The 26197-nt window shown below is 41.6% G+C and overlaps 1 protein-coding gene across 1 annotated transcript in view; it reads left to right on the plus strand.

The window, feature by feature from the left end:
- LOC126232848 (putative inorganic phosphate cotransporter) overlaps window positions 1–26197 on the plus strand; it is a 112170-nt gene that overhangs the window by 83751 nt on the left and 2222 nt on the right. The window lies entirely within an intron of this gene.

A 26197-nucleotide genomic window follows, 5' to 3' on the forward strand; every position in this document is an offset into this window, starting at 1 on the left:
TAAAGGAAAAGCTTCTACATGTGCCTGAACAACATGTGGAAGATTTTTTTAGCAACATTGGATTCAAAAGACATCCTGTTCGAAGAATCACGTGTTCGTTATACCCAACCAAGTTACCAACCTAACAAATATAATAGCAACAACAAACCGTATGATAAACAAACCAAAGAGAATAGAGGGTATGGAAACAGATCTTTTGCACACAATTCACCAAACGCAGAGGTGAATTATTTCCAGAAAAACGTGAAATCTTGTAATGAAAATCATGAACAGAGTAATCATGACCAACAAGGTGAACAAAAATATAAGCGGAAATTGAGGAAAAATAATAAGAAGAGGAAAGGATTTTATCACGAGGGGAATTACCAGCCAAAATGCCGATATCAGCAACAAACACAAGAGTATCACAATCAGCCACAAACTTCAGGTTGGGAGCCAAACGTCAATGCAAATGAATGGCGAAACCAACCACCAGTAATAACTGACGTAACGGAGCAAACATCTATCAATAATGGACCATCGTCAAACTAGACTCGACTTTCAGAGTTTCCGTCTACGTAGTCGAGGAAGTTTTGAGGGGCGAAAATTCAAGCGTCAATTTTTTTCCGGTATAATGATGGCACATTACTAATAGAAGAACTTCAGCTGGATATGACGCCTTATCAAGAGAAGCATACCACTGAACCTGTTGTAAAAATTCAGGTGGAAATTGAAGGCATTACTGTGCAAGTTGCTTTAAACACGGGAGTAGCAGTAAATGTCGTTTCTGAAGTTATTTCAAAGAATACTTCCGAAAGTAAATCCACCGATTTTCCCTGTTCAGTGTTGTAGGATTGTAGGCCCTACTGGTCATAGGTCTTCTCAAGCTAAAGTGCAGAATCAACTACAGTTAGGTATAGGAAATGTAGCTGTAAATTTCACATTCCTTGTAATAAAAAACAAGGATGTTTCAGTGCAACTACTGCACTCGTTTTGTGTGAGGTTTATAATACACAGTAGAACTTCTGGTAACTTTGACTTTCATTACGTGCATACAATATTTGGTCACAAAATTAAATTACAGTGGTACTATTAGACCACAATTTTGGAGTCTGTAAGGTCATAATTTAGCGTTAATTAAAAAAAATCCTTGTGTAACAAATGATAGTTTACAGTCTTCATTCGTTATTGCCCACTGATACAGGTTAATTATCTAAAGTCGTAGGCAGTGGGGTAGCACATTTTTGGCGTACCTCTGCCAGGATCATGACAGTGATTGGAGACTTTTTTCATGTAGTCAGGAATAAAAACTTGCATTTTTAAATTTCCAGAAATATTTTTAAAACATTTTTCTTAACAGAATGCTCATAAAGCAACGAGAGAAGTAAAACTTTTGATAATTAAAATTAGATTCGACTATAATCACATTTGTACAGCCATAGACCCGCGTTAGTCATAATCAACGCATGGGATATTTCAGTTTTCTCTGGCTTTTGTGGATTTTGATCCACATCCTGTAGATCTATCAGCGATGGTACAGCATCGAAATTATTTTGTATGAGTTTAACAATATTTTATGTGTATGTATGTGAGGTGTATTGAATACGTGTTTGAATGAGGACTAGGAGTCAGATGTCGGCAGCTAGAGAGTTGCTTAAGTTAACGGAAATTTCTCATATGGAGCTAGATCAAGATAGGCAGTTATCAAGTATGGGAAGGAGCAGGTAACGTTTCCCACAGAACGGGCAATTCAGAGACCATTCATGCTTCAGACAGAACAGACGGAGATTTTCGAGGCAGAAGGTGCGATCAGAATGACAGGGAGAACGAGAAAGAGAACGCCACGGTCGCTTCACGACGTGAGGGCGCAGTTAAAAGGATTAGAAATTAAAGGGTAGAAGGGGGCTGCAGTTCAGTTTCACCGCTGCAGACGCATTCTCAGTTGAGAAGAGAGCCCCAAACAGTAGAGATGAGCAAAGTAGCTTAGAACTTGCTTTACTTCAATGTTTCCAAAAAATGGAACAGAAGAATAGGCAGCGAGAAAGAAAATATTACATGAAATGAAGAAAACTACGAAAGAGATAAAGGAAATATAGGATATTTTGAGCGAAAAGTTGAAACATCTAAAAGGATTAGCGACGGAAGCAAGAAGGAGAGACGCCAAGAAGGTAGTGCGATCGGCTAAACAAAGGAACAATATTTAGAGAAAGCACAGGGAGAAAAAAATACGCAATTACAACAGATTCCTGTTGTGGAAAAGGAATTGGACACAGTAAGCAGGACGCAGAAAGAATAAGAAGCACGCATGTTGGAAATCGGAAGACTGGACAATATTGCTGATATTATCGCGAAATTAGTAGTTATAATCGCGCAGGGTCGTAGCATATACCGATGTTATTAAATCTGTATACTGAACAGGCTGTAAAGCAAACAAAAGAAAAATTTGGAGTAGAATTAAAGTCCAGGAAGAAGAAATGAAAACTTTGACGTTTGCCGATGACATCGCAATTTTGGCAGAGACAACAAAGGACTAGGAAGAGCAATTGAACGGAACGGACAGTATCTTGAAAGGCGGATGTAAGATGAACGTCAACAAAAGCAAAACAAGTTTAATGGAATTTAGTCGAATTACATCAGGTGATGCTGAGGGAATTAGATTAGGAAATGAGACACTTAAAGTAGTAAATGAGTTTTGCTATTTGGGAAGAAAAATAACTTGTGGTGGTCGAAGTAGGGAGGATATAAAATGCAGACAGGCAGCGACAAGAAAAGCGTTTCTAAAGAAGGGAAATTTGTTAACGTCGATTATAGAATTAAGTGTCAGGAAGGCATTTCTGAAAGAATTTGTATGGATGTGAAAAATTGACGATAAACGGTTTAGACAAGAAAAGAATAGAAGCTATTGAAGTGTGGTGCTACAGAATAATGCTGAGGATTAGATGGTTAGATCATGTAAATGATGAGGAGGCTCTAAATAGAATTGGGGAGAAGATAAATTTGTAGTACAACCTGACCAAAAAAAAAAAGGGATCAGTTGGTAGCATACATTCTGAAACATCATGGGATCACCAATTTAGTACTGGAGGAAAGCTTGTGGGGTAGAAATCGTAGAGAGAGACCAAGAGATGAATATAGTAAGCAGATTCAGAGGGATATAGGTTACAGTAGTTACTTGGAGATGAAGAAGCTTGTCCAGGATAGAGTAGCATGGAGAGTTGCATCAAATCAGTCCTCGGACTGAAGACCACAACAACAACAAATTTTATGTTGCTGAAAGAATTTAATTCTTGATTTTTCAGTTCCGTAACACGAATATAGGCGTAATAAGATTGAGAACCATAGACGGTAGTACTAAAATCCTGATGGTTAACTGTCGAAATATTCGCAAAGATATGACCGAGTTTGAAGAGATCGTAAATAACAATTTATCTCACATAATAATAGATACAGGAGGACAGGGAGATGAGAGATGTAGATGATGTAATTGTACCAGTAGACAAGAAAGTCAACTCCGCCGAGACAGAAATTTGCAGCTGCATATGGCATCGGTTGGACAAGACTCAGTACCCGGAATGGCCATTAACTTAACACGGATTCTTCTGTCTAAGACAAGACTCACCATCTTAATCATTGGAGCAGACTTCTATCATCCAATTATAAACTGGGCTAATTACAGTTCTCTTAGTGGTACTCGCAACAAAACATCCTGCAAAACGTTGCTGGAAACTACCTAGAACAGACAATTCGAAACCCCTTTCTTGACGGGAAAATCCTGGATTTAATGGCGACGAATAGACGTCGACTCTCTGAGGTTGCCCAAACTGAAATTGGTATCAATGACTGTCAGGCAGTTGCAGCAAAAATAATCGCGAAAGCACAAAGGGGAAGTAGAGTAAATAGAAATTCTTATACGTTCAGTAAACTAGATTAAGAGTCAGTATCGTCATATTCCAGTGGAGAACTCGAAAAATTTAGTTAATGACAGGAGCATGTAGGGATAGGCGCACTATGGCTCATGTTCAAAAGAATTGTTGACCATGCACTCGTTAGGTATGTACCTTCTAGAAGAGTTGATGACAGGATGGACACTAATGGTATACGGTCACTACACAGAAGCTTCTAAAGGAACGGACACTACTCAGTCATACATGTACAAGAAAGCACAGGGCTGTAGACAGACTATGAATGGAACGGGTCTGGCAGTCAAAGGCACAGAAATTGTAAAATGCAGACGGGGTGTATACACGGACAAGGAAAAATATACCCGAATTTTTCCCGGAATTCTCGGTTAAAAATAAACTTTCTCCCGGATGAAAACACACTTTTTCCGTGTTATTAAGTGACAGTATATTTTCCCTCGAACTGTAAAACTCATCAATCCTTTTAAATGACTATGTTTTTATACACGGGCGTAGAATTTCCCGGCACTTTAGAAAACGAAACTAAGGGAAGAAAACCCCTTTTGGAAAGATTTTTGATGTGCAGCAACATGTACGCTGCATATTTTCGTATTACGGAGGTATAAATTCGTATTCCACCGAACACTGTATGCTGCTTTCCGAACCATTGTAACCGAGATTGCGATGCGCTTTTGTAAGCCAGTCATAGCCCATGTCACGTGATCTCTCCAGCCGATGACAGCGGATATTCAGACTCCAGAACATGTGATGTAGTCAGCTAATAGCAACATCACTGTTAAGTAGCACGGATACACAAACAGGAAAAGTTAATGTTTTAAATTAATATACATAGTGTTGCTACAAGAAATGCAAAGCTTTCACATATACGAGTAATATTGGTCTCTAAGGTCAACAAGCTGCAAGAGAAGCTAAACTTTCACATATAATGTTGATCTTTTTTGCGCGTGTTACACTTTAAGATATATCACACAAATGTGCCAGTAAAATTTTTAGCCGAGTCCAGTGACTTGTCCTCAGTTTTTTCCACAAATAAATTAGCTATAGAAGAGGAGAGAGAGCTTCCCGTAGCGCCTCATCAATTTGCTCATAATAACGACATGAATGTCTGATCTGGTCTCGAAATACTTCTAAATGGCTCTTCATCAAACGCCCTGTGATTTAAGAAATTCATCGTGCATTCTCGCACATAGTTCAACTTGGGTAAAAGGAAATTTACTTTGAAAGTAACGCTTTTCAAACCACCATTCGCAATATTTTCTCTCGACCTGTTAGAAATAGGTTGGTTTCTGTAGTCGTCAGAGAGCGCCAGATAACAGGTACCACCGCGCTTTGGCAGCTACTATGACGCAGGAAGTCCGTATGTTCGTACGTGTAAAACATTAAAAGATCTTACATTATGTCATAAAAGAAAAAAATACATCAGAGGATACTCCCGAGAGCATCGGAATTTCGTGAACCATACGAAAATGGCACATTTAAAGTGCATACTTAAAGAGCACATTCGCATATCCAGATTCCCAATGAAGTAGGCTTCGACCTGATTTTAAGCTTTTCAGTGTGGGCTTTGGGATGGAAATATTCTTGGAGTACCAGAATTGCATTAACTCATTTTTGATTCTTTATTATGGCATAATGCCATAAGTGCTAGAAGATGAAAAGGAGCACTTGAAATGCAGCGAGCAGTTGAAGTTAGCCAGTAGTATGGAACTGAACACTTCGTTTCAAACACATTGACTGCATCACCGTAAAAGGTTAATAAAAACCAAATTTCTTCAGCAAACCGACAAAAATAACTTCATTGTTTAATGCATGACTGTCAGAAAAGTGGAAATAAAATAAAATCTGAAACTAATAACATGTATTAGCCTTCCGTAATTATGTGAATGTATTTTAATTCACTTGATAGCTCCCGGCCACAGAAATCCGTTTTTTTTATTATTATTATTTGACGTAAGAGCAGTAAACGAAGAGGAAACAGCAAAATCACTAAATGTAAACACAGGTCACGTGGAGACTACACACTTCCCCACTATAACTCTGCGCATCAGCCCCGGATGTACGATATTTCCGAACCGGGGCAATACTAAGAGAGTGCCCCACCCCCCTCCCCCCCTCCGCCCTCGAACGTTTGAGATACGACGTCAAAAATTTGAAAAAATCGAATTTTCAAAAATATGTTCATTTTGTAGCGCACATCTTTTTGAAGAGTCTTATACGTAGATCATAAATGTTCGAGGAAATGTATGACACGTTATTTGGGCTTAAGTGTGCCAGAGTGCAGTGCCACCCCTCTTCACACAGCATTCTTCTATCACACGTCACTTTATTTCGCTCCTTGGAATTGAAACGTGTATATTTTGTAATGGATGCCATCAAACTATAATCAGGACAGTGGAAATTAGAATGTCCTGTGGTGCCTCTCCTGCTCCCAGTCCCCCGGTATGATATCCTGCCCCTCTTAAAAAAAAATAAAATAAAAAAAACTCGCAATTAATACTGGAGGGGATTATTTGTAATCGGGAGAACAAGAACTCTTCAGAAAATCTGCACCCTTTATTGCCCATTAGCTAAAAACTTTCTGCTTTGGGTGACATAAAATTAAATATAGAATACATAAACCAGTAAAGACAAGAGACAAATGAGACAGTACACATTTCTTCAATCCTTAGCTCCTAGCATTGTTTCCTCTCTAATCTTGCTACAACTTTACATGGCGTGCTTTCCTGTCTGCGAAAGATTCTATTACCTCATCAAAGTTCGTCAAACGTTTTGCTACATGAAAAATTGAAATATCATGTCTAATACTGCGTAAGCTGTTAATACAAATACTACCCAATACTGGTGTGGTTTCTCGATCTGATTACGTCTATTTTGTCACTATCTGCTTCATAAAACAAAATAGGCCTTTATAACACTGCAGAAATTGTAACACACCAAATAAACGAGACTGTTTTGGTAAAAATGGTCATTTTTATAATACGACAGAATATAATTCACGAAGACCAACATAAAATGCCTATTAGGCCTACTACAAGCAAAAAGCTTTATGTTAGAAAATAGTTTCACATTTCATTCATACTCTCCAGTATCTCCAGCATGAGATCAAAAAATAGGAGTACGAGATTCTTATTTAAATTTGGAATCGTCATATTCTCCACTAACTTGTGTGATGTCGCCGTTTCTTCTCCTTCCTCGTCTTAACAAACAATTTTGTCATGACTAATTCTGGAACTATTCCTGCCTTTGTCAAAACTTATACGCCGATTATCCCTGATTATTCTTTGGTTAGGCGTTGTTATTTTCGTACAAACCATTTTCCGCGCTACTTCCGGAATAGAACTTAAGCGGCTGTTAGACAGGGACTGTACAACTGGACTTTACTAGTGTAGCGATCTGGCCAAAAATTTTCTGCCAAAATTTCATCTTCTTGGATACACCGAGAAGATAATACGTAACCTTGCTTACCTGTTATTTCTGTTATTCGTTTATTTCCACTATGGTAGTCTGACGCTATGGATTTCCCTAGTAATTATAACAACGCTGATCATTCGCAAACCCAATCAACTACATAATCATTCGTTCGGCTTTACTCCGCTCAGCTCGTATATCCCGGTGCCCTTTTGCCCGCAGGGAAGTTTATTTCTAGCTGCGACAAGGATTCCCCTTACACACATCACTTACACTATGCACGCATTCAAAAATGAACTTATGATTCATTCAGAAATCAACTTACAGTGTGTGTTCAAAAACCAACAGGAATGCGATTCAAAATCATATGAGTAATCGATAGACAACGTGCGCTAGACGCTAGGCGATTTGTGAAACAAGGTTTTTTCTCCTGAAGAATATGAATTTGGTGCGCCGTTCCCCCCCCCCCCACGAATTGTCGCCCGGATCAGATACTTCGGTTTGCCCTCTTGGCCCCCACCCTCATAGATACGGGCCTGTTGCGCATGTGTGCAATTTATGTTTTATTTTCATATTTATTTCTCGTTCTCGTTTTCTTGTTGCAGTATTATTCTGCAGTAGCAGGAGACAGTAATATTCTTTGCTAGAGAATCGATTCTTACCAGTCAAAATTACAAAAATTTAACTGAAAACTGAAACAACGAAAAATTCACGGAAATCTTAAAAATTGCCGGGTTTTTCCTGGTTTTCTCCCGGATGAAAAATTTTCTGGGTTTTTCGCGGATCTCCCGGTTGTCCCGGGTCGTATACACCCTGAAACTTTCACGGACGGAATTGTCACAGTTAATAAAATATTCCCGGCTATTATGCCGTCGTCTAAGGCATTTCACTTCAAAAACCGACGTTACATTCTCATCTGCGGAAGACATTTTCAAGGGAGTTCGTAGCTTTGATGAACGTCCGATTCACAACCTGGCTCGCTATTGACTACAGCAAAATTCCGCTTCCGCGAAATTCTGCACAGAGCCGTGACGTCACATGCTTTGACTTGCCATGGTCGTCTGCAGTCGTCCGCTGTTACTATAATCCCATAGTGGAAGACCGGTACACATCTTCTTCAGCACCGGAATCCAAATTTCATTCAATTTAATCCCCTCCTCCTTCCTATTAAAATTCCTGGGGTGTTTCACAATCTTTATGGCCGGGAATTTGAGGAGATTGGACCTGGATAAACTGAAAGAACCAGAGGTTGTAGAGAGCTTCAGAGAGAGCATTAGGGAACGATTGACAAGAATGGGGGAAAGAATTACAGTAGAAGAAGAATGGGTAGCTTTGAGAGATGAAATAGTGAAGGCAGCAGAGGATCAAGTAGGTAAAAAGACGAGGGCTAATAGAAATCCTTGGGTCACAGAAGCGATACTGAATTTAATTGATGAAAGGAGAAACTACAAAAATGCAGTATATGAAGGAGGCAAAAAGGAATACAAATGTCTCAAAAATGAGATCGACAGAAAGTGCAAAATGGCTAAGCAGGGATGGCTAGAGGACAAATGTAAGGATGTAGAGGAGCATCACTAGAGGTAAGATAGATACTGCCTATAGGAAAATTAATGACACCTTTGGAGAAAAGAGAACCACTTCCATGAATATCAAAAGCACAGATAGAAACCCAGTTCTAAGCAAAGAAGGGAAAGCACAAAGGTGGAAGGAGTATATAGAGGGTCGCCGGCCGCGGTGGTCTCGTGGTTCTAGGCGCGCAGTCCGGAACCGTGCAACTGCTACGGTCGCAGGTTCGAATCCTGCCTCGGGCATGGATGTGTGTTATGTCCTTAGTTAGGTTTAACTAGTTCTAAGTTCTAGGGGACTGATCACCACAGCAGTTGAGTCCCATAGTACTCAGAGCCATATATAGAGGGTCTATACAAGGGCGATGTTCTTGAGGACAATATTATGGAAATGGAAGAGGATGTAGATGAAGACGAAATAGGAAATATGATACCGCGTGAAGAGTCTGACAGAGCACTGAAAGAGCTAGGTCGAAACAAGGCCCCGGGAGTAGACAACACTCCATTAGAACTACGTAAGCCTTAGGAGAGCCAGTCCTGACAAAACGCTACCATCTGGTGAGCAAGATGTATGAGACAGGCGAAATTCCCTCAGACTTCAAGAAGAATAAAATAATTCCAATCCCAAAGAAAGCAGGTGTTGATAGACGTGAAAATTACCGGACTATCAGTTTAATAAGTCACAGTTGTAAAATACTAACGCGAATTCCTTACAGACGAATAGAAAAACTGGTAGAAGCCAACCTCAGGGAAGATCAGTTTGGATTCCGTAGAAATGTTGGAACACGTGAGGCAATACTGACCCTACGACTTATCTTAGAAGAAAGATTAAGGAAAAGCAAACCTACGTTTCTAGAATTGTAGACTTAGAGAAAGCTTTTGACAATGTTGACTGGAATACTCTCTTTCAAATTCTTAAAGTGGCAGGGGTAAAATACAGGGAGCGAAAGGCTATTTATAATTTGTATAGAAAGCAAATGGCAGTTATAAGAGTCGAGGGACATGAAAGGGAAGCAGTTGTTGGGAAGGGAGTGAGATAGGGTTGTAGCCTCTCCCCGATGCTATTCAATCTGTATATTGAGCAAGCAGTAAAGGAAACCAAAGAAAAGTTCGGAGTTGGCATTAATATCCATGGAGAAGAAATAAAAGCTTTGAGGCTCGCCGATGACATTGTAATTCTGTCAGAGACAGCAAAGGACTTGGAAGAGCAGTTGAACGGAATGGACAGTGTCTTGAAAGGAGGGTATAAGATGAACATCAACAAAAGCAAAACGAGGATAATAGAATGTAGTCGAATTTATTCGGGTGATGCTGAGGGAATTAGATTAGGAAATGAGACACTTAAAGTAGTAAAGGTGTTTTGTAATTGGGGAGAATAATAACTGATGATGGTCGAAGTATAGAGGATATAAAATGTAGACTGGCAATGACAAGGAAAGCGTTTCTGAAGAAGAGAAATTTGTTAACATGAAGTATAGATTTAAGTGTCGGGAAATCGTTTCTGAAAGTATTTGTATGGAGTGTAGCCATGTATGGAAGTGAAACGTGGACGATAAATAGTTTATACAAGAAGAGAATAGAAGCCTTCGAAGTGTTGTACTACGGAATAATCCTGAAGATTAGATGGGTAGATCACATAACTAATGAGGAGGTATTGAATAGATTTGAAGAGAAGAGAAATTTGTGGCACAACTTAACTAGAAGAAGGGATCGGTTGGTAGGGCATATTCTGAGGCATCAAGGGATCACCAGTTTAGTATTGGAGGGCAGCGTGGAGGGTAAACATCGTAGAGGGAGACCAAGAGATGAATACACTAAACAGATTCAGAAGGATGTAGGTTGCAGTAGGTACTGGGAGATGAAGAAGCTTGCACAGGACAGAGTGGCATGGAGAGCTGCATCAAACCAGTTTCTGGACTGAAGACCACAACAACACAACATGGCTTCTTTGTATAGCTTTCGTGGTATCCGTTTGTGGATCCCAGTACTTGAGTCAGGTCAAATTGAATGTAGTGGGCCGTCCGCGGTGATCGAGCGGTTCTTGGCGCTTCAGTCCGGAACCGCGCTGCTGCTACAGTCGCAGGTTCGAATCCTGCCTCGGGCATGGATGTATGTGATGTCCTTAGGTTAGTTAGGTTTAAGTAGTTCTAAGTCTTTGGGACTGATGACCTCAGATGTTAAGTCCCATAGTGCTTAGAGCCATTTGAACCACTTTTTTTAAATGTGGTGGACTCCTTGCTATAAAGCATGTTCCGCAACACCTGATCTGTCAGTCGGCCCTCTTCTGCAATTGCCCATGTGCTCTTGGGGTCGTGTTTTGACAGTTCTTTTTGTAGTACTCACGTACATCTCCCCACAACCATACGGAATGCTATAAATTTCTTCTTTTTGCAGCGGTAGGCGAGAGTCCTTGGCCGATTTTAGATGATCTACCTTCCGTGTGCGTTTGTAAATTACTGCGATTTTCCACTTTCTAAAGATTTTTCCTATGCGGTCAGCCACGTCCTTAATTAATGGCACGAGACTTTCGATTTCACCGGTGTTTGATCATCACTATGATTTCTACGCGGTGGTCTTAAATCTCTTTTCACCCCAGCGAACGAATAACCATTCTTGAGCAATTCAGTGCTGAGATGTTTTAATTCTGCGTCAAGCAGCTCTGGTTCACAGATTTTCCTTGCTCTATCCGCCAACGCTTTTGTGACGCCTCGCTTTTGTTGCAGGTGGTAGTTCGAATCCCGGTGTAGGTAACGGTGAGTGTACGTGAGTTTTCGGTAACCTGTGTGGCCCAAGCTACCATTTTCTTTCTTGAACGCTAGTGCAACAAGAAAAATTAATGTTCCGCCTGCTTCGTCCTCATTCGTAAATTGTATCTTCGGATTGATCCCGTTCAGATGTTTGTGAAAACGATCCAGTTCCTCCCTGCCACGCCGCCACAAAACAAACGTATTATCCACGTAAAGGAACCAAATATTCGGTTTCTTGTTTGCATTTTCCAATGCCTGCTACTCGAAATTTTCCATAAACAATTTCGCTACAACCGGGCTCCAGGGACTCACCACAGCAACACCATTCATCTGTTCATAGAACTCTTCATTCCTTTTGAAATATGTGGTTGTGAGGAAATATTTAAACAGTCCCGCAACATCGGGAGGGAAAATCCGATTCAGCTGTTGAAACACTTCATTGAGTGGAACCATAGTGAATAACGACACCACGTCAAAACTAACTAATATGTCCTGAGGCTGTGTCATTTAATTTACTGATATAATGTGCCGAATTCTTGATATACGAATCCGATCGGCCCACATGCGGTCGTAAAAATGTTGTCAAGAACTTGGCAATGGAATATGTGGGCGAACCGACAGCATTCACTATAGGCCTTAGAAGAACATGTCCTTTGTGTACCTTTGGCAGTCCAAAAGGTCTCCGTGCGAGCGCAACTGAATTGAAAAGACTTTTCTGAACGCTCTGTTCGATAGAGGACTTCGTTATCAACCGCGTAGCAGTTCTATGAACTTTGTCAGTGGGGTCTTTACTTAGTTACCTATTTGTTTGCGGATCTAATAAGTCGTTAATCTTACTATGATAGTCTGTCACATTCAAAACAACCTTTGTACTTCACTCGTCAGGGGAGAGAATGATAATATTATCGTCCTCATTCAGGCGTTTTAAGGCTTTCCTCTCACCCACAGTTAAATTACTTCTTGAAGGCTTTGCGCGAGACAATACTCTTATAGATTGAGATTTTCACTCTGCAGCGGAGTTTGTGCTGATATGAAACTTCCTGGCAGATTAAAACTGTGTGCTGGACCGAAAATCGAACTCGAGACCTTTGCCTTATGCGGGCAAGTACTCTACCATCTGAGCTACCCAATCACGACTGACGCCTCGTCCTCACAGCTTTACTTCCGGCAGTACCTCGTCTCCTGCTTTCCAAACTTCACAGAAACTCTCCTGCGAACCTTGCAGAATTAGCACTCCTGCCAGGAAGTTTCATATCAGCGCACACTCCGCTGCAGAGTGAAAATCTCATTCTGAAAACATCCCCCAGGCCGTGGCTAAGCCATGTGTCCGCAATATCCTTTCTTCCAGGAGTGTTAGTTCTACAAGCTTCGCAGGAGAGCTTCTGTGACGTTTGGAAAGTAGGAGACGAGGTACTGGCGGAGGTAAAGCTGTGAGGACGGGGCGTGAGTCACGCTTCGGTAGCTCAGATGGTAGAGCACTTGCCCGCGTAATCAAAGGTCCCGAGTTCGAGTCTCGGTCCGGCACACAGTTTTAATCTGCCAGGTAGTTTCAATACTCTTACAGTTTCTATACAGATTTCTTCAGCCGTGACCTTGTCCACACTACGAATGACTGCTTCTACACTGGCTATTATTTCTTCAGTGGGCACAACTCGCGGGCTGATGGCAAAATTTCCACCCTTGGGAAGCACAGATCTCTCGTCGTCAGATAACGAGCATCCGGATAAATTGATAATGCTGCGGGAAGGGCTTAAACGGTGAATCCTCTTATTAGGTAGCAAGTTATCAAATTTCTTTTTCTGTCTATTAGACGTTGTCAAAATACGCTTCCTAATAGCACCGTGCAACAGGCTCTCAATTCTATCCCAGTCACCACTACACAATTTATTGCTGATAGTAATATGGAGAGACATTAACTTACAGGTCCCGGCGGGTCCGCTCTCGTAGTAAAACCTGTTCCGGCCGTTTGAAAATCCGCTGCGCCTTGGCCGAGCCGCATAGTCGCTTAATCCTCAAAAACTTCGGAATAACACTGACCGCTCTGCAACGAGACGGAAATGTGGCGGAACACGGAAGATGCACTCTGTCCTTCTGTAGACCTTTCATGCGTCACACATTTCTTGACATCTCCTCCCCATAGAGGTGTCTCATTGTAAAATGTAAATTTTCTCTACCTGAATTGTCACAATTAATAAAATATTCCGGGCTATTAAGCCGTAATCTAAGGTATTTCACTTCACAACCTGCCATTCATTAAGGACGTGACTGACCGCAGAGAAAAAATCTTGAGAAAGCGGAACATCGCGGTAATTTATACACCCACCCGGAAGATAGAATATCATCTAAACTCGGCCAGGATGTTCGCCAATCGTTGGAAAAAGCAGTTGTGGGGAGGTGTATGTGGGTACTACAAAATGAACTGTCAAAAAACGGCTCCAAGAGCACAACGGCAACTGCAGAAGAGGGGAGACTGACAGATCAGCTGTTGCGGAACATGCTTTATAGCCAGGACACCATCACATTCATTTTGACCGGACTCAGGTACTGGCAGCCAGAAACGGATACCAAGAAAGGTTATACAGAGAGGCCATAGAGATTGTGAAACACCCCAGGAATTTTAATAGGAATGAAATTTGGATTCCGGTGCTGAATAAGATGTGTACCAGTCTTCCACCATCGGATGATCAGTAACAGCGGACGACGGCAGTCGACAACGGCCAGTTGCGCTCGCGTATTCAAAACATGTGACGTCACGCCGCTGTGCCGAAGCGGAATTTTGCTCTAGTCAGTAGCGAGCCAAAGTGTAACTCGGACGTTCAACAAAGCTACGATCCCCCTTGAAAATGTCCTCCGCAGATGGTGAGAAGACGTCGGGTTTTGAAGTGAAATGCCTTAGACCACGGCATAATAACCCGGAACGTTTTGTTGTTGTTGTTGTTGTGGTCTTCAGTCCTCAGACTGGTTTGATGCAGCTCTCCATGCTACTATATCCTGTGCAAGCTTCTTGATCTCCCAGTAACTACTGCAACCTACATCCTTCTGAATCTGCCTGCTGTATTCATCTCTTGGTCTCCCTCTACGATTTTTAGCCTCCACGCTGCCCTCCAATACTAAATTGGTGATCCCTTGATGCCTCAAAACATGTCCTACCAACAGATCCCTTCTTCTAGTCAAGTTGTGCCACAAACTTCTCCCCAATCCTATTCAACACCTCCCCATTAGTTATGTGATCTACCCATCTAATCTTCAGCATTCTTCTGTAGCACCACATTTCGAAAGCTTCGATTCTCTTCTTGTCTAAACTATTTATCGTCCATGTTTCACTTCCATACATGGCTACACTCCATACAAATACTTACAGAAACGACTTCCTAACACTTAAATCAATACTCGATGTTAACAAATTTCTCTTCTTCAGAAACGCTTTCCTTGCCATTGCCAGTCTACATTTTATATCCTCTCTACTTCGACCAACATCAGTTATTTTGCTCCACAAATAGCAAAACTGATTTATCACTTTAAGCGTATCATTTCCTAATCTAATTCCCGAAGCATCACCCGATTTAATTCGACTATTTTCCATTATTCTCGTTTTGCTTTTGTTGATGTTCATCTTATATCCTCCTTCAAGACACCATCCATTCCGTCCAACTGCTCTTCCAGATCCTTTGTTGTCTCTGACAGAATTACAATGTCGTCGGCGAACCTCAAAGTTTTCATTTCTTCTCCATGGATTTTAATACCTACACCGAATTTTTCTTTTGTTTCCTTCACTCCTTGCTCAATATAGAGATTGAATAACATCGGGGAGAGGCTACAACCCTGCCTCACTCCCTTCCCAATCACTGCTTCCCTTTCATGCCCCTCAACTCTTATAAGTGCAATTTGGTTTCTATATAAATTGTAAATAGCCTTTCGCTCCCTATATTTTATCCCTGCCACCTTCAGAATTTGAAAGAGAGTATTCCAGTCAACATTGTCAAAAGCTTTCTCTAAGTCTACAAATGCTAGAAACGTAGGTTTGCCTTTCCTTTATCTAGCTTCTAAGATAAGCCGTAGGGTCAGTATTGCCTCACATGTTCCAATATTTCTACGGAATCCAAACTGATCTTCCCCAAGGTCGGCTTCTACTAGTTTTTCCATTCGTCTGTAAAGAATTCGCGTTAGTATTTTGCAGCCGTGACTTATTAAACTGATAGTTCGGTAATTTTCGCATCTGTCAACACCCGCTTTCTTTGGGATTGGGATTATTATATTCTTCTTGAAGTCTGAGGGTATTTCGCCTGTCTCATACATCTTGCTCACCAGATGGTAGAGTTTTGTCAGGACTGGCTCTCCCAAGGCCGTCAGTAGTTCTAATGGAATATTGTCTACTCCAGGGGCCTTGTTTCGACTCAGGTCTTTCAGTGCTCTGTCGAACTCTTCACGCAGTATGATATCTCCCATTTCATCTTCATCTACATCCTCTTCCATTTCCATAATATTTTCCTCAAGTACATCGCCCTTGTATAGGCCCTCTATATACTCCTTCCACCTTTCTGCTTTCTCTTCTTTGCTTGGAACTGGGTTTCCATCTGAGCTCTTGATATTCATACAAGTGGTTCTCTTTTCTCCCAAGGTCTCCTTAATTTTCCTGTAGGCAGTATCTATCTTACACCTTGTGAGATAAGCCTCTAGATCCTTACATTTATCCTCTAGCCATCCCTACTTAGCCATTTTGCACCTCCTTTCGATCTCATTTTTGAGGCGTTTGTATTCCTTTTTGCCTGCTTCATTTACTGCATTTTTATATTTTCTCCTTTCATCAATTAAATCCAATATTTCTTCTGTTACCCGAGGATTTCTACTAGTCCTTGTCTTTTTACCTACTTGATCCTCTGCTGCCTTCACTACTCCATCCCTCAAAGCTACCCATTCTTCTTCTACTGTATTTCTTTCCCCCATTCCTGCCATTTGTTCCCTTACGGTCTCCCTCAAACTCTGTACAACCTCTGGTTTAGTTAGTTTATCCAGGTCCCATCTCCTTAAATTCCCACCTTTTTGCAGTTTCTTCAGTTTTAATCTACAGTTCATAACCAATAGATTGTGGTCAGAGTCCACATCTGTCCCTGGAAATGTCTTACAATTTAAAACCTGGTTCCTAAATCTCTGTCTTACCATTATATAATCTATCTGATACCTTTTAGTATCTCCAGGGTTCTTCCATGTATACAACCTTCTTTCATGATTCTCGAACCAAGTGTTAGCTATGATTAAGTTATGTTCTGCACAAAATTCTACCGGGCGGCTTCCTCTTTCATTTCTTACCCCCAATCCATATTCACCTACTACGTTTCCTTCTCTCCCTTTTCCTACTACCGAATTCCAGTCACCCATGACTGTTAAATTTTCGTCTCCCTTGACTATCTGAATAATTTCTTTTATTTCATCATACATTTCTTCAATTTCTTCGTCATCTGCAGAGCTAGTTGGCATATAAACTTGTACTACTGTAGTAGGCGTGGGCTTCGTGTCTATCTTGGCCACAATAATGCGTTCACTATGCTGTTTGTAGTAGCTTACCCGCATTCCTATTTTTTATTCATTATTAAACCTACTCCTGCATTACCCCTATTTGACTTTGCATTTATAACCCTGTATTCGCCTGACCAAAAGTCTTGTTCATCCTGCCACCGAACTTCACTAATTCCCACTATATCTAACTTTAACCTATGCATTTCCTTTTTTAATTTTTCTAACCTGCCTGCCCGATTAGGGGACCTGACATTCCACGCTCCGATCCGTAGAACGCCAGTTTTCTTTCTCCTGATAACGACGTCCTCTTGAGTAGTCCCCGCCCGGAGATCCGAATGGGGGACTATTTTACCTCCGGAATATTTTACCCAAGAGGACGCCATCATCATTAACCATACAGTAAAGCTGCATGCCCTCGGGAGAAATTACGGCTGTAGTTTCCCCTTGCTTTCAACCGTTCGCAGTACCTGCACAGCAAGGCCGTTTTGGTTAGTGTTACAAGGCCAGATCAGGCAATCATCCAGACTGTTGCCCCTGCAACTACTGAAAAGGCTGCTGTCCCTCTTCAGGAACCACGCGTTTGTCTGGCCCCTCAACAGATACCCCTCCGTTGTGGTTGCACCTACGGTACGGCTATCTGTATCGCTGAGGCACACAAGCTTCCCCACCAACGGCAAGGTCCATGGTTCATGGGGGGAAGCGGAACATTTTATTAATTGCGAAAGACACAAAGAAGCCTTCAGTGAGTACCGTAGAAGAATAATATCGAAATATCTCTCACAAAACGTGATAAAATTTCGGTCGTATAGAAAGGCTGGTAGTGACACGAAAGTTAGTGTGTAGGCACAGATGGAAGAGGCAGGGACTCATTTGAAGTTTAGCAGAGTAAAAACAGAAATGCTTACCTTCGTTTCCAGATAGCCGGTTAAAAAGCAAAGGTGAGCAGTTTCATTCATGTACAACCGCGAATATGAGTCAGTGGCGGTGAGGAACAACAGAGATCGTTAGTCAGACAAAGGTCCAGTGCCTGATGGAATCCCTTTCAAATTCCATATCGAATAGCCGGCTGAGTTAACACCTCTTTTAACCATAACATATTGTAGATTCCACGAGCAAGAATCCGTGCTAAATGATAGGACTCAAGCACAGATCAGCCTCGACCACAAGGAGGACAGCACAAGTGAACCAAAAAACCACTGTCCATTGACCTTGACAGCCTCTAACTGTCATACAATCATAGAAAACGTTCTCACCAAGCACTGAATAGGGTATCTCGAACAGATTGACGTCCTTCATGAAAACCTGAATTGACTCGGTAAAAGGTGATCACGTGTAACTCAAATCGCCTTCATAAGAGGCACTGAATGCCATGGAACTATGCATTCAGCTAGATGAAGTATTTCTTGACTTGCGACAGCCATTTGGCTCGGTATAACACACACGTTTCGACCTCGTAGGGATTGCGAAGATACAGATAAATAAAATTCATTGCGCAGAGAGACTTTTAATCAATCATTCTTGCGTCCCATAAATAAATAGGACGGTAAAAAGCCCCAATACTTGGTCCTTCGATGCACTTGAAAGTGGTTTGCAAAGTATGGAGATGTCCAGCTAGCGTGCGTTGTTCATAAATTTCAGTCCGTTGACGATCTACACTACTGGCCATTAAAATTGCTACACCAAGAATAAGTGCAGATGCTAAACGGGTATTCATTGGACAAATATATTATACTAGAACTGACATGTGATTACATTTTCAAGCAATTTGGGTGCATAGATCCTGAGAAATCAGTACCCAGAACAACCACCTCTGGCCGTAATAACGGCCTTCATACGCCTGGGCATTGAGTCAAACAGAGCTTGGATGGCGTGTACAGGTACAGCTGCCCAGGCAGCTTCAACACGATACTACGGTTCATCAAGAGTAGTGACTGGCGTGTTGTGACGAGCCAGTTGCTCGGCCACCATTGACCAGAAGTTTTCAATTGGTGAGAGATCTGGAGAATGTGCTGGCCAGGGCAGCAGTCGAACATTTTCTGTATCCAGAAAGGACCGTACAGGACCTGCAACATGCGGTCGTGCATTATCTTGCTGAAATGTAGGGCTTCGCAGCGATCGAATGAAGGGTAGAGCCACGGGTCCTAACACATCTGAAATGTAACGTCCACTGTTCAAAGTGCCGTCAATGCGAACAAGAGGTGACCGAGACGTGTAACCAATGGCACCCCATACCATCACGCCGGGTGATACGCCAATATGGCGATGACGAATACACGCTTCCAATGTGCGTTCACCGCGACGTCGCCAAACACGGATTCATCCGAAAAATTACGTTTTGCCATTCGTGCACCCAGTTTCGTCGTTGAGTACACCATCGCAGGCGCTCCTGTCTGTGATGCAGCGTCAAGGGTAACCGCAGCCATCGTCTCCGAGCTTATAGTGCATGCTGCTGCAAACGTCGTCGAACTGTTATTGCTGATGGTTGTCGTCTTGCAAACTTCTCCATCTGTTGACTCAGGGATTGAGACGTGGCTGCAAAGCCATGCGGATAAGATGCCTGTCATGTCGACTGCTAGTGATACGAGGCCGTTGGGATCCAGCACGGCGTTCCGTATTACCCTCCTGAACCCACCGATTCCATATTCTGCTTACAGTCATTGGATCTCGACCAACGCGAGCAGGTATGTCACGATGCGATAAACTGCAATCGCGATAGGCTACAATCCAACGTTTATCAAAATCGGAAACGTGATGGTACGCATTTCTCCTCCTTACACGAGGCATCACAACAACGTTTCAGCAGGCAACGCCGGTCAACTACTGTTTGTGTCTCATAAATCGGTCGGAAACTTTCCTCGTGTCAGCACGTTGTAGGTGTCGCTACCGGCGCCAACCTTGTGTGAATGCTCTGAAAAGCTAATCATTTGCATATCACAGCATCTCCTTCCTGTCGGTTAAATTTCGCATCTGTAGCACGTCATCTTCGTGGTGTAGCAATTTTAATGGACAGTAGTGTTTTTCTATCTGGATTTGTTAACTACGAGTATATTGCTTTTTTGTTCAATAAACTCGTAGCAAGAATGTATTTCTAGATGGTAAACCTATCGGAAAAGCAAATAAAGAGAATACACGTTTGAAACAAGGACATAAATAGTTGCATTCAGTCGTTGTTCCCCAAATCCAAAATGATTATCTCCTTAAGGTTGCGAAACGAATCGAGTACACGCGACTGTATCGAGACATCATGAACCCTGGCAGTCCCTCCCTTTAGATAGCGTCGAGTGTTTCCCTTACAGACTGCCTCTTGATCACCATCGCTCTCTTCGTTTCACTTTACACAGACTTCGATTGTCAACGATTGTAACAAATACGTGCCTTCATGACGTCAGTGTCAACAATGAGTTCAGGGACAAATCCAAACGAACCGTTGCGTAGCATCAGTCTCATTGACAAACCTTCCGAAGAAAGAGTCGATTTCGAAGTGCGCTTTCTAGGAAGTCTGTTTCGCATCCTTCGGGCTGTGAGAGGAAGTTGAGAAGAACTGAGGAGGTAGGTGATCACCGGAATCTAAATTAGTCTGCAGCTGCAAACACCGGACCAGAAACTGGAAGACAAATATTTTGTCTTTTGTCTACGTTCGCGGAGTACTATAATGCGGCTAGTCGAGAGGAGTAGAAATTCATTTGCTTTTTTTTGAAGCGCTTGCTACGTAACAATAGTTTCAATTTGTTTTCTTCTGGCTCATAGCAGCATTCGTCTCATTCGAAGTTAGGAACCATTTACAAAGCCATACATTTTCTTTTCGTTTATCTTATGATGCCAGGAAAAAACGTACTGATCGTTTTTTGGGGTCAACAGAAAGGTCCGATCTTACTCGTCGGCTTTGACCCGTGACGTAAGCGTGTTGTGGTGTGTGACGTCATTACGGCGCGGAAAACCTAATACATGGTTTGATGTACTCTTGTTTAAAGAACATGTATACGTAATATGAAGCAATTTGATGAACATATTGATCTGTAGCGTAGCCCCCTTGAGGTTAGGTTGGGAGTTTTTTTTTTGGAATGCGGCCGCGGCAGCGGCCGCCTATGATTCGAAAATATTGATTTGACACTAATGAAGCCTGTGGGGGGATGGGGGGGCACTGCAGACTCCCCCCACCGCATAACGACATATTTAGTTTCTCCCCACCCAAAAACCCCCAATTTCCCACGCTTGTCCCGTTACAGTCATTAGGCTTTTTGTGAAACTTGTGTATTTCAGTGTTTACAATACGTATTCGATGTTTTTATATCCGCCATATTGGAATTGTTGTTTATGGTCGTTTCCGCGGTATTTGTGACGTCATGGGTCAAAGCCGACGGGTAAGATCGGACGCTTCTGTATTTCCGTTTTTTGGAAGAACTTGCGAGAAATATGTGGTTTATCTATTGAATTTTTCTCCAAAACGTACTTTCTATAGCAAATACAAAACAGTTGTCTCGACATTTCGTAAATTAGCCTGCGCTTTATAAAATATACTTCACAGAAAAATCTGATTTTGAACTTGACATACAATACATTCTCATAACCGTAACTACTACAAATGGTTCAAATGGCTCTGAGCACTATGGGACTTAACTTCTGAGGTCATCAGTCCCCTAGAACTTAGAACTACTTAAACCTAACTAACCTAAGGACATCACACACATCCATGCCCGAGGCAGGATTCGAACCTGCGACCGTAGCGGTCGCGCGGTCATAACTACTACAAATATGGATGACTCGTCATCTGAAGTAACATACTATTAGCTTTCAGTAGTCGGAGTGTGAATGAAGACATCACGTAGCATTCCCTACTACTAATTAATTGGTTTCAGAAAATTTGTAACGTTTTACGTAATTACGTAAAACTAATTTATCGGTTTAAAAATATGTGCTTACCAAAAAAGGAATATAAGGTGATTAACTTTCCTTCCTCGTCGTTTAGCAGTAGTAGCCTTTATGTAATTAGTTATAAATAAATATTTCATTTTAAGATAGTGTGTCAATACTTCCAGTTCCATGGCAGCCCAAAACAGTATAGAAGAATCTATAAAATTGTCAGATCGTAACGTTGCTCGGTGAACAATACAAAACTGGAAAACAGTTTTGTTAATTTTTTTTTATAAAATTCTTCTGTGGTTGATCAGTAAATAGGGTTTCACATTAAATTTACGTCTATGATTCGTGTTTTTGCTAGTAACACGGGCTATACAGGCACGACAAAATAATTTTTTGGTATCTGCGAACTCCAATTGGCAGAAACCGAAAGTGCATATTAAATTTGGTACCAGTAGAAAAAACAGAGCCGATATTAATGCACTAAAAATATTCGTTACCATAAGGGAGGCGAAATACGACAAAGCATGTTATGATGTGTAGGCAGGTCGATATTTCGATAGGGGCTTTGCACCTGTACATGTCCTGCTCGCCTAGAAACTGGATCTGTAGTTGCGAAATAATGTTATATGTATCTTCAGTTCGTAGATTTATGGAAGGATTTGGCGAATGTGGAATAGAGTGAAATTTCTTTTTTTTTTCCTTTTTTGACAGTTCGGTAACGAGTGCTTAAACGGATAGAAAATAATGCATTATGTTTATGTGATGCAGATTGGTGTAGTCATCACTGAGAAAATGATGGATCGTTCATAAGCAGCAGAGGTGTAAAGTAGAGTTCCTCATTGCCACTACCGATGCTGAATTTGCGCATTGTGCGTGCACTGTGGGAAGTAATGGATCATATCGACGTGCTATTGAACAGGAATCAGATGCTTAACAAAACGGAACCTGTACTAGACTATAGTTGTAATATCCCCACAAAGAAAAGTAAGTAGCAGCTAGGCACGTTAGACTGCTAAATGTTAAACTTGAATTGGAGACTCTTATAAAAGTGGACGAATTTTGCTATCTTCTAAGTAAAGCCGATAAAATAGGTACATCTACATCTACATTCATACTCCGCAAGCCACCCAACGGTGTGTGGCGGAGATGTGAGAAATACATAATGCCAAAGATCGCACAAAACAAAAATGCTTCTTATAAAAAAAAAAAAAAAAAAAAAAAGCAGATGATAACACTGCAAACTATAAACCACCAAGTCTGAGTAAGATTTGTGAAAAGCTATGTCTGTGAAGTATAATCTAAAGTGTATTTCTCTAATACTGTGGAAGGAAAAAACAGGAAGCAAGATAGAAATTAAACAATTAGAGCTTTTGAATCAAAATCGTACCTGTGGTCTAATGTGGGGAACAAGGACAAGGCGCTGAGATTGGGGTCGGATTGGGGGGGGAGGGGGGGGGCGGTGCCGGAGGGGCACAGTTGGTGCAGCTCATATTAATTTCATTGACTATGCAGAAGAAACTTTAGATCTACAACAAAAATATGTACGCCGTGTTAATTTGGGACGCAATGATGCCATTAATGAACAAAAAATCTGGCTCTTATTTTACTAATGGTTGTACATGAACACTTGATCTGATGACTGTAACTACAATATTAATTTTGCTTCAGGTTTTCGCATGCGTGATATACCTGAACACTAAATATTAATACACTAAATACGAAAGACTTCCCACGTATGGCACGAAAGCGATGGATTTAAAACTTTCCGTGTCTTCTTCCGCTTTTCTAGTGGCCACTGTTGATTTTATTTCGTCAACAATAGGACGGATTCTCAGTAAACACAAAGTAAAAGTGATTTTTCGCCCTCCAACAAAGACTGCAGCACTCCTGGGCTCCGTTAAAGATGATTTGGTGCTTCGGAAGCCTGGGGTTTATCAGATACCCTGTGAGTGCGGCCGTTCATACGTCTGACAGACGACACGTACAGTCCAGGAGAGATGCACTGAGCAGCGCAGGTACACCCGTCTCTTACAACCTAATAAATCTCCGGTGACAGAGCACTGTATTGGCACTGGACACCCTATGCCTCTATGGTGTACGATAAAGTCGAAATTTTAGCCTCGTCTTCATCTTTCTTGAACTCAGTAGTGAAAGAAGCAATTGAACCTCGGGTCGCGACGAATTTAATTAATAGAGATAGCGTCTTCAGCTTGGATAAATCATGGAATCCGGCAATTTCTGTAATTAAATCACAAAGACGGTGCAGCTCTTCGTGACACATCGATATCACCGTGTGGATCGACTGCGCAGCCATAGATTTAATGTCCATGCATATGTTACACCTCTTTGCCGCCTATCAACGTCTCTGGCGCCTTGTGTGTCTTCGGCCGCATACACTGTGGTTTAAAAGAACGGAGCGAGTGCTGGAGCGTTAGTCACCTCGGCTTACTCTGAAGATGACTGGACGGTATTCAGCCGAAAAGTTAGAAGAAGAAGCTGCATTTATGAGGTTACACGCCCGAAATTTTATGGAATAGTCTTTGAGCTGCGAAAACATGAAGACGCACAGCAATGGAATGGTTTTGTTTGATGTGCTGGATGAGTAGATGAGGTTAGGGAAACAGTTGCTAAGACTGGCCACTTTCGAACATTACGTTACTATTATTTTCAACGTTCGCAAGTCAAATTTCAACCGTTAAATAACTAAAACAAGTGTACTGCTGACGTCAGTTCTGAGAGATAGACGTTACTGAGCAACAATGGGCAACAAAAGTTATTACCTTTGTCTCTCTTTCACTATCAGTTGGTGAAATTGGTCCTCAATTGGCATCATCTGCCCTCCATCTACGTTTTTGATTAACTTCTCTATTTGCTGAGCGGCTGCATTGCAACAGCCTATACTCCAGAAAATTAGTCTGGAAGAAGGAGTACAACTCACTGAACGCGTGGAAAGCGATTTGTTCTCATAACGTCAGAAAGCTTCATAAATACGATAGTTTTCATATACAAAACGAAATAACGTGGCTTAAGCATTTCAGTTAACCGAAAAGGTGATCATCTCCATTACAACACATATCAGTTCTCCAACATTCTTCAAAAAATTTGCAGATTAATTTGATTTGACTTGGCAGCAAGCTTTTACGAAAAATAGCTAAATGTACAGTGCCCACTTTGTGTCATTAACTTTTTAGTGCACCGTTAACTTTTTCATTAACACTGTTATTCTTAACAATTGTTTGATTCGTTAACTTTTTCATTAACTCCGTTATTCTTAATAATTGTTTGATTCCTACAAATATTTGTTGTCTTTTAATGATCAGTTTTTGTTGGTTCAGTTTAAATGGTGTTTCAATCTAAAACACAACATCTCTTAATGTTAATTCTTTATGAATGTAATAAGCGGTGGCGTGTGTTACATATTGTGCCAAGTAATGTACGAGAGTGAATTGTTTGTTTAGGACAATCCTCCTTGTCAACAAGCCAGATTTCGAAAGACTACACGACTGGACATTAAAATTGCTGCACCAAGAAGAAATGCAGATGATAATCGGGTATTAATTGGACAAATATATTATACTAGAACTGACATGTGATTACATTTTAACGCAATTGGGGTGCATAGATCCTGAGAAGTCAGTACCCAGAACAACCACCCCTGGCCATAATAACGGCCTTGATACGCCTGGGCATTGAGTCAAATAGAGCTTGGATGGCATGTACAGGTACAGCTGCCCATGCAGCTTCAACACGGTACCACAGTTCAAGAGAAGTGACGCGTATTGTGACGAGCCAGTTGCTCAGCCACCATTGACCAGACGTTTTCAATTGGTGAGAGATCTGTAGAATGTGCTCGCCAGGGCAGCAGTCGAACATTTTCTGTATCCAGAAAGACCTGTACAGGACCTAAAACATGCGGTCGTGCATTATCCTGCTGAAATATAGGGTTTCGCGGGGATCGAATGAAGGGTAGAGCTGATATGTAACGTCCACTGTTCAAAGTGCCGTCAATGCGAACAAGAGGTGACCGAGACGTGTAACCAATGGCACCCCATACCATCACGCCGGGTGATACGCCAGTATGGCGATGACGAATACACGCTTCCAATGTGCGTTCACCGCGATGTCGCCAAGCACGGATGCGACCATCATGATGCTGTATACAGAACCTGGATTCATCCGAAAAAATTACGTTTTGCCATTCGTG

This window comes from Schistocerca nitens, chromosome 1 (genome assembly GCF_023898315.1).
Source record: "Schistocerca nitens isolate TAMUIC-IGC-003100 chromosome 1, iqSchNite1.1, whole genome shotgun sequence".
NCBI classification, from domain to species: domain Eukaryota; kingdom Metazoa; phylum Arthropoda; class Insecta; order Orthoptera; family Acrididae; genus Schistocerca; species Schistocerca nitens.